Here is a 15,072-nt window from a genome sequence, read left to right on the forward strand (position 1 = left end):
GTTTTACACAGGTCTTGAAATTCTTAATATCATACAGTTGAATCTAATGAAGTTTACAAAACCACACGGAAGCAGTCATTGAAAAGAATAAGTTGATGAAACAGACAGTCATAGTCTTGTACTCTCGCAACTCCCAAAAGTTTTTGTCTTGACTTTATCTGGCATTGGCCGATATAACATAACATGTTTTTTTAAACTAATGGAAAATATTTTGTATTAATTAAAGTCTTCTCCTAATTGTTGCAGATTCTGGCAGGCAACCCCTCTGTCCTTTGGTTGCAGGGAGGAGAGAATATCTCTCAACTCTCATTTCCCTGGTTCACAGGAGGCCCATCTCCACACAACCACTGACCCATCTGTCCCAAACGGCTAACTGGGCTCCTGTGTATTAATCACAGCAGAAAAATACTGTGGGGGAAGGAGGGCCAAGGAGGGTCCACAACATCTGGGAACCATCAGACCAAGAGAGCCTTAGATCCTGAGATTCCAGTCTCCGACCTTTCTACTCTCCTCACCTCCCCCATTGCCTCAACTCAACCTCTCCATACCACCTTTCTTCCCCATCTGTCTCTCCTGCTCTATTCTATTTCTCCCCCACCAAGTCCTTTCCTCCCTTCGTCCTGGCTGCCCATCATTTCCATGTGTCTTCAGCAATAGGCCTAATCCAAACAGCTTGTAACTGTTTCAAAAACATACTCCCCTTCTCATCCCCCTCCCCGTCCCGTTCCAGTCCCGTGTTCTTTGCAGGGAACAGATCATCTCTTTCATAGTGGAGGAGGTACCGGTGTCTACCACAAATGGGTTAACAGGTAAGCGCCACACATGACCATTTCAGAAATAATGAGCAGGTCAAGCCACAAAGTAATCGGGCAGATCCCTGTTCAATACTTAGACGTGACGCAAAATAGACCATGCAGCCTTTTCCTCTGAGTACATTTCCTTGAGTTTCATAATGGAATGGTTGCAGCTGTCACATACTCTGCAGTTAAGATTCCATTGTCCCATCTATATTGTCCGGCTACTCGAAGAAGAGCTCTGTTACGGAGAGGTTTTGGTTGAAGCAGCCCAATAGGGGGTGTGGAAGCTGCAAGGTATCCCAGGAGATCTCCAGGACTCCCACTGGGAACCCTGCTTGCATCAGAAGGCCCCCCATTACTACCTGGCGAAGGCATACATTCTGTGTTTTGTTTAGGTGGAAGCATTGTCCTTATTTACCATAATTGCATTAACAGGATTAGCATGGCATTGATGTGCCTGTATGAAGACAGAGTATTGGATGTTTTCTAGGAATAAGGAATGTAAATAAATGATAGAGGATATACTGAGACAAAAATCATGGTATGTGTTGGGTTGCAATTGGTTGTAAATCAGCAGGTTTACAGTTCTAACATGAAAGCAGGGTTGTATATGTAGTTGTAGGGCCAAATAAATGTAATGATTGTGTATTACAATTGCTTAACATGGACATCATCTGTGTTGATTTGAGTTGTGCTCCCATTTGGGTTTAGATTACGGGTCACACAGCGATTGCCCACAGATCAGAGGCTGGATTAATTGTTGACACTCTCCCAGTTCAAACAGAACCCTGTTCACGCCCCACCCCAGTATTTAGGTCCTGACAGACACTTTGATTTATGTCTAGCCACCGTCAAAAAAAGGGACCAAAATCAATTGCCTATTACCGCACTTAGCACTGAGCTGTCACCACCTGGGAGTAGGGTGTTGAAAATAAAAGACAGAGTCTATACAATACTTCCATACCACTCCATATACCCGATCCCACTAGGGAAAAACAGACCAGTGCTCAATCTCCATATCCACAGCTAGTCTCTGAACTCTGTGGCTGTAACACTTGTAGTTAGTGGAGGTGACAGTCACTCAGAGGTCATAGAAGCTGGCTTGTGAGTGAAGAGTCAATGAGTAGAATAGCCACAATGCCTGAAAACTGTGGGTGGAGAAGGCGCCAGTCACTCCTTGAGTAGGTATCAACAACAATCTAATTTTTATGGCATCCCAATCAAACTTAACTGTTTTCACAACAACCACAAAACGCTTTAAAAAATATATGGAAAAACAATAAATAGTGACAGTCATATTGCAGTGGACTGCTAAACAAGTTGCAACCATGAAGCAACATTCAATGAATTGCCACCATCCAAAATTCCCTAGAAGTGCATGTAATACCATTATTTTTACACATTTTGTTAAGATATCAGCTATATCAATGTGATATTGAAGGTGGTACTTAACTCTGAGCATTAGAAACTATTTATGATTTGTCTGCTTCCATCTTTGCCCGTTTTCTGTGTCATGCATTCATCTTTACTTAATTCTATGGTCCATATTTCAGTAGCACTGTACACTGGAACAAATGGATTTACACCAGCAACTCATGTAGTCCAAAAGCATGTGTTTATTGAAGATTTTAAATTGACCAAGGGTGTGAATGTGAGCGTGACCAAGCATGTATGCACCTTGCCAAGACTCCCCCACATTGTAGAAACACACAGAGTTGGGTTCAGCTTAAATAGTACAAGATCAAACTGAACTGAATTTTACACTCTGTTAAGAATGAATCTTGTATCCCAATGTATATCAACTGAAGTGATTGTTTGAATTTCCTCTGGTAAAAAAAAATAATCTCACATTACAATCCCATTTCTCATCTCCATATAGGGTTGTGCCAAATGAAGCACAGTTGTCCTGTGGTAAAATGTAGTGCATCAACCCATCTTATCTAGCCCTCTACCCCACCCCTGAATATCGTCGTGTCCCTTGCCATACGGAAACATGTCTGATCCAACAACTGTTTGTCTGCCAACTGGAATGCAAGCTAGGGTCAGTGGTGGGGCCCTCATGGCCTCCTAGGGACTATTCTGAGAGCAGAGGCTCATCTCTTTTCTAACCTTATACTGGCGTCTTGTGACTGCGGTTAAAAATGGCCCAATGTGCTCATGCCTCTAAAACACAATCACTCCCACATATGCACACACACACACACACTATTAAATGATATCTAAGCTCAAGATAGAAGCAATTTTCTCAAAGGTGATTCTTATTTAGCAATTGCGCAATGTTCGTCGCATTCCATTCTGGGCTACAGGCAATGAGCCATGTTCTAATTATTGAATACATACTTCTTTGTAAAAAAAAAAAAAAAATGCCTGCATTGGAAACGTGTGGTTAACCCAGCAATGCATAAGATACATGTGGATACACCCACACGTGCCAGGGCAGAAGCACATATTGCTAAAAAGAAATCATGCTCATTATGTCGTACACTTAAGGACAAACTACAGCAAATCATCTCTGTGCTATTCCAAGTTCCAACCTACTGACCATACACTGTAATCACTGTGTATTTAGCGTTATCTTTAGAAGGCTGGTCTGCGTGAGTCTACTTTATGACACTGTAAACTTTTACTGCCTGTGTCTTAGTGTTCAAACTCCGGTCCAGCCACCTGAGGGAACCAGGGAGCTTACAGGGAGAGCTTATGGGATTGAATAGAAGACAAGCACAGTTGTCTATCTCAGCAAAAGCAACAAAACACCCAACAGACAGTTGTTGGGAAATTCCGATGAACTTGCTAACCTTCTTTAATCAATGATAGTCAATACCCTGAGCTAGATTCAATATGTGTACATTGTATTTGTTTTGCCAACATGTGATCAGCCAATACAGTGCCAATGCTAAGACAGCCAATTAAATATCACAGCTCTGTGTTGTTTTAAACAATAGACAATTATTGTAAGAAAATAGAGGCAGACCTGTATTTAAATTTGTTTTTGATAAACAGTGTGTCAATGCACACCGTTAAAAAACACCTGTTGTGACATTCTACCACTGACCCGAGATATTCGGCAATGCGTGGGTGCTTGCTCGCTCATGTGAGCTCTTGTGAGCCAAGACAGCGGAACAATCCTGCTGAAATGCAAACAGGACTTTTATAGGCATGTTAACAAGCACGCCAATGCATTTCCCCATTTTGGCATGGGTGGCGCTTAGTGAACCAGTGTCAGGCCGGCCGTGTGATTGGGACGAGGATTAACCGTTAGACCGGACACACGATGAAACCTAGGTGTCTGGGTCACCTAACATGGCCTTTTGGCCATTGTTGCATTCAACTAAGACTGTTGTTTTCTGTCTGATCCACTACAGGAAGACATCAACAAGCACATGGCTTCTCTGTGATCATTATAGGTCATCGCACACTTGGACTTGCTTGATGCTCATCATAAATGCTACAGTATGCATTAAATGGTGAATAGAAATACTTTAATTGTATAGATTTCTTTAAGTGAGTGTGAAGATAACTTTTAATCACAAATATTGAAACCTAAAGACTGCTTTAGTTTCTAAACTCATTGTTTTTTTGTCTCTCTCCACAGCTATGATAAAGGCTAGATGACCCTATGGGCCGAAGAATCATTATGGACTCATAAAGGGCCCTGAGCCAAGCCTCCACTCAATAAGGCTGGATCTACATGAAGCCAATGCACCTGATTAATTAGTCAAGCAATCAATGGGCTGTGCCTTCCATCTACTGATTTCCTTTAGTATTTTACCCAGGTACTGTGGCAATTACGGCAGACATACACACAAACAGACACAAAAATATGCTTGGTTCCACCCCTTTTCCAATGGTTTTAATTAAGATAGAAAAAGAAAGGACAGCAATTTCATTTGGCAATGAGGAGAAAAGCTGTGGGAATAAGTACAAAAGTTCACACCTAGAAAAGAGTGAGAGCAGACTGGCTGTCAGTCAGTAGAGAGAGGTGCCATTTGAAGGATCAGTCATCCTTGACAGTGCTGTCATGGAGAGCCTTAATTAGCCAGGATTACTTCCTCACTTAATGAAGCATGCGCTTCTTCGTCTCGGCCCGTATACCTCTCTCCCCATTCCCTATTTTCTCTCCCTCAGGTTTTTTTTCTTCCTCAATCCATCTCATGTATTCTCGGTGGCCCTCTTCCTCTTGTTTATATGCTTCTCTCCAGACAGGCTGTTCAAATCGCACTTGATATTGGAGAGTTTTCACATATCCCTTATCAAAGATCTTCTGTCACTTTCATTATCCAAAAGGGAGTGCATTCTCCAACAATCTTTAGTTTGTTTTTCTCATGTACCCTCAGCAACTTTTGGGCTGCAGCCAGTTTGCAGAAATAAGATACAAGAATTGTCATTTAATAAGGTTTTTTCTTGTGTGGTTTCATTATATGACTTGATATAATTTGTGGCCCCTTTCCATCACTCCAGTCATTGATTACAGTCATAAATATGAGTGTTTCAATGTATTTTCTCACTTGGTATGTTCTGTATTTCATCTCTTTCAATTGTCAAAAAGAAATACAATCTTTTAAAATCATACAAGCCAAGTACTTTTAAGAAGAAGATCAGAAAATAGCTTTACGGGAGAAAACTGTGGTGAAGTGATGGGAGAAAATGGGGGTGGAGGGGTAATGATAAAGAGAAGTGACTAATAAAGTGGTAAGAATATAGGCAGTAGTATGACTAGAGGAGAAGGAGGAGAAGTGAAGGAGAGGTATAGGCTCGCAGAGGCAAGAAGAGCAATTTACCGCCACAGCGCACACAATGTCCCCTCCATGCCTGTGGGCCATGTGAAGACTGCTCCTTCAATTACACTTCACACAGGACACAGAAAAGAGGAGACAGACAGTGGCTGTGGAGATGCTGGGAAAGGACAGACAGAAATATAGCAGCACATAGGTCATATTCATGTAAATACAAAATAGTTTGCACAGAAAACTTTAAACAGGTTGACACCGTTTTGTATTTTACAGGCTAGTTAGAGGATAGCCGTGTTGAGGTTTAAAAATATGGGTCATTGGATTATATTTTTTCGTGTTGGAGGACGGGGCTGTAAACTAAAATGTTACAAAGTGCGGAGCTTTGAAATACTTTTGCAACATGTTGAGTCAGTTGGAAAAAGTCTTGTTTTTTTCAAGTAATAGAATTCAAGCCACTCATAATACAGGATGCCTTTACATCCTACTGACAAAAAGTAAAAAGGATGTGAGTAAACCCACAATGAACCAGACAGACCTCCAGCTGACTGCTGGCAGCAGGCCAGATGAAGAGATAGAGAATTCATAGTCCTAAATAACCAACACAGCTATCTCATATGAAGCCAACACAGTGGCTGAGTGAGGGTGACAGGAGGGCATGCTCAAATACAGGCCACAGTCAAGATGGAGGACGGCTCCCCATTCCCACCCCTCCTTAATACGTCTCCTCTCAAACATGCCCACCAGGCATGGGCCAGCTGCTGGAGCTGGGGGACAGAGGGTGGGGGGCGGCATGAGCGTGTCGGGATCGAGGCGTGGGGTGTCTGTATCAATCCATCAATGGGCTGACAGCTGACTCCTGTGCCCGCCGTGGCCATCGGCTACTGACCAGAACCAGGCCAGAGCTGACCAGCAGTATTCGTACATTTGTGCATGTGTGAGAGTGCGTGCGGATAATCCCTGCGACAATACGCATATATACAGGACATGCATGTGAGGGATCTTCCCTATCCCATTCACCATATTCTTCTCCATTGCTTTGTCTTTCTCCTTCTTCTCGCTTCCCCCCCGCCTGTCCGTGACATCTTGCAAGTCAATCAATCAGTTTCAGCTTGCTGGCATTGGAGCACCACATTTATCCAGAGCACAACCTGCCTGTCATACTTGCTGAAGTATTTTTATTTAAACTGACCTTCAAACCAATACTTTTTTTTCATCTCTCTGTAGCGCCTCGGGTAAATGCAACAACTGAGAGAAGCTTCAGAGAAAATGCAGTGGCAAAGAGGAGGCTGAGAACAACATCTGGTGTCTTTCAGTTCCACCCTCAGTAGCTTTTGCGTGGCCTTCTGCTATTTGAAAGCCTCCCTTGTATGCCTAGAGAAAACAAATGCATTGTTTCATCGGAATCCATTTGTATGTGTTGTAGCTCCTCCTGTGTCTAGGGATCACTTGGATGCAGTCGAAATAATAGAATGCAATTAGAGACAAATTGCTCACGCAAGATTATGTAATAATTCTTTCTCATTATACAACTAGCATTTCGTTGTCCATCAACTTTTCTAATGCCATGAAATGGTTCACCTAACTCCCACTTCTGAGACTTTTGCCCCAAAAGTTTCAGTTGAGTGAAGCTACAATTCACAAGAAGCTTTCATTGGTCAACTTTATTTGTTCATTTTGCCTTGGCCCATCCTTATCTCCATTTGTGAGCAAATCTTATCCCCCAAAACCTCCCCTTATCGTGCCCTCCATAAACCTTCTCCTTCTCCACCACTACCCCCCTCGGGCTCCTGACAGTACCTCAGCAGGAGAGCGCAGCACTGATGGATGCCACAGATGGGCTTTCCCTTAGAGCTCCGAGCTTCAACGCAGTGTGTGATCAGCGGGGTCAGAAGCCAGGCCTCCCCATGAAATGCATGTTGTAACAGGAAACAAAAGATGGGCCCCCAATTCTACTAAAACCCACTGCACCCTCTTTAGTCTGCATTCTGATCCTCAAAATAGGGGCGATGCCTTAGAGCCGACCTGGGAGAGTGAGCAACACTGTGGTGTGCTTCATGCTTTAAAGTAACTGTAATGCCAGTGTGCATGTGTGTAAGGGGTGGGATGTGCAGGGGGTCAGGAAATAAGGAGTACCTTTTGTGTTGGGGGGGGGGGGGGGGCTTTTTGTTCCAGATAAATGTGTCCCAGCCTCTGTGTGGGTGCATAGCATTCAGACCGACGCTCATGGTTGCGTCTTTATAATTGCAGCTCATGTGTACATGACTGTTGTTTGTTCGAGTGTTGTTTGTTTCAGTGGCTTATGTTTGCTGGTAGGTTTATTGTCCACCCACACTCTCCTCAGATTCCCAAAAGCGTGGCATGATGCTGATAAAACCATATGACAGGCATGGAATAGTGGAGAGGAAATTAACTTGTTAAGAAATCTGACATATATTTTAAAATGAATGAAGCCCAGTTTTATGACCAAAATGCATTTTGGGAAATTTCTCAATATGCGATTCAGTTTATTTCAAATTAAGAAAAAACATCTATTATTCTTTTAAGTTCAGGATTTCCACATCTTACTTGCAAAATTTGCAACATCTGTGCCATTGTGTGGTTTGATAAGCCTTTACTGTGAGCAGCTTCAGGGATGCAATAATCATGCTTTCTATTCAGCATTATCTTAGTATATGAGATGTGCTCACTAACAAAGATTTAGACTGGATTGTGTATATTTGCTAGAAATAGTTTTGTATTTCTCTCATGAAGGCCACTCAGTAGACATGGTCATACTTTAGGGCAAAATGTTTGCAATGTGAGACTATTTTTATAATACACTATTGTGCGCTACAAGTGTTGCCTGCACCAGTGTTAATGTACCTGCTATGCCTCGGGCCAGCTCCAACTAATAGATAGCTACAAGGTGATAAATTGTTTATTCCTGTTGTTACAAAAAGAAATAGGGCTTGATTTACTAAAAGAAGCTGATCTGCCAACTAGATACATTCATAGCACTTTATGAATGCATTCAATTGCACGAAAAGTTTATGCAATTACCGATAGTTTAGTATGTGAAGAAGTTATTCATTTTAGACTTACTATTTGTGATAGGTATTTTTCTTTTCTTCCAATTTTTTTTCATTCATTTTCTGACCCGCTTTATCCCCATAAGGGTTGCGGGGGGTGCTGGAGCCTATCCCAGCTGCCAGAGTTGGGGGACACCCTGAACCAGTGGCCAGACGATTCTTGCAATATTTGTGCTGTGTAATTTTTTTCTTCTTCTAATATTACTCTGGCTTCTTGTCTTCTAATTCTAATCCCATATGCATTCGTATTGCACAGCCGCAAATCATTTAATCTTATTTTCCTTCTGTTCTGTTATTCGGTATTGTTCGCTAAGTCAAAGTTCATTTCCACTAGCTAGAAAAAAAAAAACTCCCCATCAGAATCCTCTGGCACGACTGCAGTATGTGTCTCACTGCGTGAATGCATATCTGTGTGTGTGTGTGTGTGTGTGCGTGTGTGTGTGTGTGTGTGTGTGTGTGTGTGTGTGAGTGTGTGTGGCTGCATTAAGTTTAGCTTAGCTGATCCTAGTTAGATTCCAGTCTGTTGGAGCTGAGAGTCACACTAGGCAGCATTGGCCGCCTCTGGCTATCCACTAAATTAAAGGCCTAATGCACAATCCTTCGTGCAGGCTGACAAACTAATGAAATGGAGAAGTGGGGGCCCTCGGGAGAATGGGGCGGCAGATGAAGATGCCTCCAACGAGGGTTTCAACTGAAAGGGATAACCTCCCTGTTCTGGTTTTCCTAGCTATTTCTTGCTATCTATTCATCTGAGCCTTTTCTCTGGGATATGTCGGGAAGTAAGGTCCCAAAAAATGGGATATAATAATAGAAAAATAATGTTTACAAAATATATTTGTCTTTTTTATTTTTATTTCCAAGACAATAAAATACCCGAGAGAGATAAACAGTCTTTAGCCAATTTCCGGTGTGTTACACATAACTTACACCATAGACTTTTAGTCAGGGTGGGACGCACCTGTGCCTGGTAGAACCCAATAAATTAGGAGGGAATCACTGATCGGAGTGAGGAAAAAGGAATTACAGCAGTCAATATGCTGTTTTGAACTATAGTTGACTATAGGTGAACAAGACCCTTTACAAATAAATTAACAACTAATGTCATTACTAAATAAAGGGCACAAAGGTGGGTCCAAAGCAGGTGCTGCAATGCTCATGTTAGTCATTGCTTAATTGAAATCAAGATGGGGCTCCCATCCAAACACATTTTCTTTCTTTAATTGTTCATGACCTCTTATGTCTCTCTGACCAAAAATGGTAGTCTGTGGGAAACGCTGCAATACCTTCCTAAATCTCTCCCACAAAAGTGAGCATGTGCCATAATAATGTATGTGTACATGTGGTTTTATGACTCCAGAGGGATTGGAAGGTAGGGCTGCATTTTGGCAGCATTCTGTTTGTCACCACTAAACATGATGGCTCCCACAGAAGACTAAGCAGACTTAACCCACTAACCTTGAAAGAGGTATGTTTCTATAAATAACTCCCACCAATTAACGCTGTTTTTCTATGTCTTCTCCACTGAGCCAGGAATCTTAAATCCCTGACGACTCATCCCCTGAACTCCACAGCACAGGAGCCACCACCCTGCTAATTAGAGTTGCTATCGTTCACCTGCCCCGTCTCGCTGCTTGGCCCTAAAAACATCCGCACAACACATACACAAGCATTGGCCGTATAAATACATGGGACTGAGTTAATTGTCATAAATGGAGACAAATACTTTAGCCCGCAATAAGGAGAGAGATGGCTGGTCATTTACATATTGTTACACAGGTACAGGTTCTGATAATGGCTTCGCCAAGGTGCTTAATAAGCAAGACAGGATGGCATTAGAAATTGGGTGGATTTGTCCAAATCGGACTTTAATTGTCATTGTTGTAATTAAAAGGCCAGGACATCTGATGTAATGTACATGTTACACCCATTTTCTCCCTCTGGTTTTCCCTTAGATGAATCTTTTTTGCTGGCTGATTTGGCTTTAACCATTTCCCCAACATCAAACATATGTAGTTGTTAAAATTATATCGCTACCACAAACAATGAAACGGACTAAAGGACAACATTGGTGGTGGGCTGGTAGGATGCTTGCCTCACATTTCTGAAAATGAGGAATAAGCCGATTGAAAAATGAATGTGAGCAAAGGCTTTAGATTGGCAGTTTTCAGAATATGCCAATGATACCAATGATTAGATTCTGCAGTATATTTTTGGCTGTGCATTCTGGTTCATTTTCCAGCTGGAAACTCATGACCTTAAGTTGAGTCCAAACTTTTTGGGCAGCACATTTTGCTCAAGGATACCTTGTTCATCTTGAGATTTCATTGTTCACTACTCAGATCCAAGATACTCTGAGCCAGATGCAACAAAGGAGCCCCCAGAACTAAATTTCAATTTTTGCCAGTTTGTAAAGAGTGCTTTTCCCTATAAAGTAGATTTCAGTTTTGCTTCTGTTAAGATATGACTTCTGCAGTTTTGTCCCATCTGCCAAGTTGACATTCTCATAGTAGCATTAATACATTTTGGCATATTCCTTTCATATTCTCGGTATTCAGGTGATTGGTGTGAGTCGGTATTACCATTGCAATGATTTATTTATCTATCAGTGTATCAGTTTATTGGTTTATTTTTTTATCAACATAAAGAAATAATCACATGGTAAGTTAAATGCATTTTACCTCTCCCATTCGCTTAGTGTTTTCTATTGTCCTGGGTGTGAAATTGTTCAGTCAGATGTTGATGATGAAGTGGTTGAACTGTAATGAATTCTATCTGGACTGTAAGTGGTTGACCCGGGGTTGATCAGAGGTTAACGCCACTTCACCCCAAAGACGGTTCCCGTTAGAAATTATATTGTGCATCAAAAGTCACAGTGTGGGAGTTTCTGGTTCTGTTTGTGCATTTCCTTTAATGTTGTTGTTGTTGTTGTTGTTAGTGAGAATGTTATCACCACATTCCTTTCCACAAGTAAGAAACTGGTTTCATGACTGAGCCTACGCGTGAAGTATTGCTTGTGTTTCTTTGGCACTCACCACCAGGCCACAGCCAGAGCCTGTCACTCAAACTTTAATCTGTCGCTCAGCATCTACTAAGCAGCCTGCAGTGGGATGTGTTGTGCTAAATGACATTTTTACACATTAATGCATTTGATTGCACTAAGGGATGAAAGCGGGAGGATGTGTCAGTGCCACATGATACCCTGAAACATAACGCACTACCCCACTGACCACACCAAATCAGCTGTACACCGACAATCCTAGCATTGACATTCAATGTAACATTATTATATATGGCTTATTTAGAATAAATAAGCCCCAGGCAGTAGGCTTTTTTTCCCAGGTAGGGCGGGGGTTGCTCCAGGCTGTAGGGGTCAGGTAGAGTGGGGGTCGGGTATGCACGATGAGGCGGAAAGATGCCGGGCGTCAATGCCTCCGGGTTTGACATTCACAGTGGATCAGACAACAGCGATGGATGCTAGACAGCATTCCATCTTTGTGCACATGACAGAGCACTCCGTTACATCTAAACGCATCCTCACTTGTGACCTTTTGAGAAAACCGAGGTTAACTTTAAAGGCTTCTTTTGCTCTGTTGCCACAGCGCTGACTCCAAGCGTAAAACTGCAATTTCATTTATTGTTGATTCATGGAGTCTTTCTCTTTCACCCCAAGAAAGACAAGCTGTCTTGTGTATTATTCAAACTATGCACCTTTCCTAAATCTGCAAGTGATGTGGACAATTGTGCATCTATATAAACAGGCTTTTTGTGGTTGATTGTACGCAATTGTTTGTGTGTGTGTGCACAAAAGCAGGGGTGTACGTGCGTCGTGTGTGTGCACGAACAGGATAGATGAGGCTCAAAGGGTCAAAAGATGCTGCAGGGCTCTGCTGACGGCTGCAGGAAACCAATCAACCTTGTCTGTGTATTCCCCGACCTGTCGTTTTCTTAATGACCTGCCCTGACAGGCCCACTACAGCCCCAGCCAAAGCTCGCTGTACTGCTCAATGGATGACCGACCCCCATCAGCAACATGCTAATGACCCAAGGAGAGAGAAAAAGGGAGCGCTGGAAAGAGGAGAGTGGTCTACCGCTAACTACTGTACTATGTCCAAAAGAAGAGAACAAAATAACTGTTGGTGTAAGCAATACAAAGGACTATGCGTCGATTGCCTTAAAGTATCTAGTTGTGTCACAATGTCCAACAGCCCCTGTGAAATTCGTCACGGGTATATATATATTCACCAAGCTGTCACAGTATAAGGTTATGCTGACAATACATTTGCCATTGATGCAATTTGGAAAATGTTTAAAACGATATATTTCATGATTGAAAATCGTCTGTCACAAACAAGTCAGAATGCAGAAGCATGAAGGAGAATGAACACATCGTGCATGGTTCTGCCCTGTTCAGTCCTGTACCTGTCCTACATTCATGTCCAGTGTGTTTTCCATTTAAGGTTTGGTCCATTTTTCTTAGTTGTTAGTCACTTGCCCCAGTTTTTGTGTTTACGGCTTTGTTGCTTTTGTGAGTAAATCTTAGTTATTAGAGTTGTGCCCCCTCACTCCCTGTGTCCGCCTACTCCCCTGCATTTGGATCCCACCACGCTCTCCACATACCCACGCTAACGAAAAGTTGATAATGACTGATTTTGAGAAATTCAAATGCTAAGTAATTGTATTAATACACAATTTGTAAGCATTTGAAGCTACAATGATTAGAAAATGTAATTTGGTGCTCACAATCCATGTTCCTCTTTGCCTGAGGTTAGGAATGTCTAATTATTGAACTTGCAGTTGCATTACTAATTATGATCATATCATGTATAGTTGGGAAAATCTATTAGCCTCGATGTAAATTGACATTTTAGGATGTGCCTTTATTCAATCTGATGAACAAAAAAAAATATTTAACAGCAGTAGCATCCCCTCAATTATTTTTACTAATAATTCACTACCAGTGCTTCCTAGGAAATTTAGATCATCCATCCTGAGCTAAATTTCTCCCATAAATACGAATCCCTGTGACTGAATGTTTTTAATGCTGCTGCTCACTTTTTGTCTGCGGAAGTGTTAAAGATGAATGTAATTTTTAGAAAAATATATTACTCAGTACTTTGCTACTCAGCCAATCACAAATCTGCCTTTATTCTTACCTAGAATAAATCACTTATGTACGAGTTGATATTCAGCAGGCAGACAATGGAAAAGTAAAGCGACTGACAAGTATGTAATTGAGAGCAATATACAAGATCCCCAATAAATCACTTCTTTCCCAGACTTTCAGGTTGTTGTTGCACAATTAACCAATGTGTCAGCAGAATGACACGAGGTCGTGTCTCCAATACTAATGGTGCCACTAGCAACATAGTGATCTTTGATTCTCACCAACTTTTTAAATTTTCACATTAATCACACATTCAAACCGATGTGCTAATGGGGTACTACAGGACCAGTTTAATGAAGAAAGAAGGGGGAAGCAAAACTTATACATCTATTTTTAAATGTTTTGTTTTTTGTACAATCTGAATAAGAATTAAACACATTTTCTCAATTTTCTTGCAGGCAAACTCTTGTCAAAGTGTCCTATGAGATGATCAACTTGTGTATTTGAACTCCTGACACCCACTCAAACAACTCAGAGTGTTTTGGTGAAACCTACCTTCAGCAGACTGCTACTGTCCATCCATCAATATGTCCTTCCATCTGTCTGTCATCCCATCCAGGCATTCGTGCACCCAGCCAACGAACAAAGCAGGTTGGTGTTCATTTCTCTTGCATGTTCTTCCTTGCTATGTGCCGCTGTCTGGTCATTGGGGTCATTGACCTGAAATGTGATAGGAGCCAGGGATCTTACCAAATGAGCCACCTAATATCTGAATCTCGCTGCAAGCACAAACACTCTCAATAAATCATTTTCCGTTAACAGAATCAACACACAAAATAGGAGAAAGGCTGCATTGAGAAGGGAATGCATACTACATGCCGTGAAAGAAAATAAAAAAATCATAAAATCTGTCTGTCAACACTGAGATTTTCATCCATTTCTAGGGGATGCCTCTTGTGTGCAAGTCATATTTTATTTAGAAGATAACCAGAGACCCATTAGGCCAAGTATGATCAAATACAGTATGCCCCTTGAATACCAACCATCTTTCCAGTCCTTGAATCTTCTGGCAGATGGATGGAGGTTTAGAGCTTTTAAGGCGTATGTTTCATCTCGCATATTAACCCCAATTTTATACCTGTGCTTTGCGGTAATCATGCTTTCAAGCTGTTTGTGTTTTCTTCACTCATTAAATCTGCGCACCGGTAATCCCTGGAAACTAATTAAGATTTTTATAATCACCTTTTTCTCCTGTTTTGTTTCGTCAATTCTGGTTTGCATGAATGTAACGGTAAAGGGGGGTGAACCTGAATGCAGGTAGGATTTCTTTGTGTATGCAAGTGTCATGTCGTTTTGGGGTGCATTGGAGGATT

At 41.7% G+C, this 15,072-nt stretch overlaps 1 long non-coding RNA gene across 1 annotated transcript in view; it reads left to right on the top strand.

Moving 5' to 3' along the window:
• Window positions 1-256: 256 nt before the first annotated feature.
• LOC144195818 (uncharacterized) overlaps window positions 257-15,072 on the top strand; it is a 57,993-nt gene continuing 43,177 nt past the window's right edge. The window contains exons 1-4 of the long non-coding RNA XR_013326164.1: window positions 257-809; window positions 4,160-4,261; window positions 4,390-4,570; window positions 14,158-14,350. This is a non-coding gene — a long non-coding RNA (uncharacterized LOC144195818). The remainder of the gene's footprint in view (window positions 810-4,159; window positions 4,262-4,389; window positions 4,571-14,157; window positions 14,351-15,072) is intronic.

This window comes from Stigmatopora nigra, chromosome 4 (assembly GCF_051989575.1).
Source record: "Stigmatopora nigra isolate UIUO_SnigA chromosome 4, RoL_Snig_1.1, whole genome shotgun sequence".
NCBI lineage: Eukaryota > Metazoa > Chordata > Actinopteri > Syngnathiformes > Syngnathidae > Stigmatopora > Stigmatopora nigra.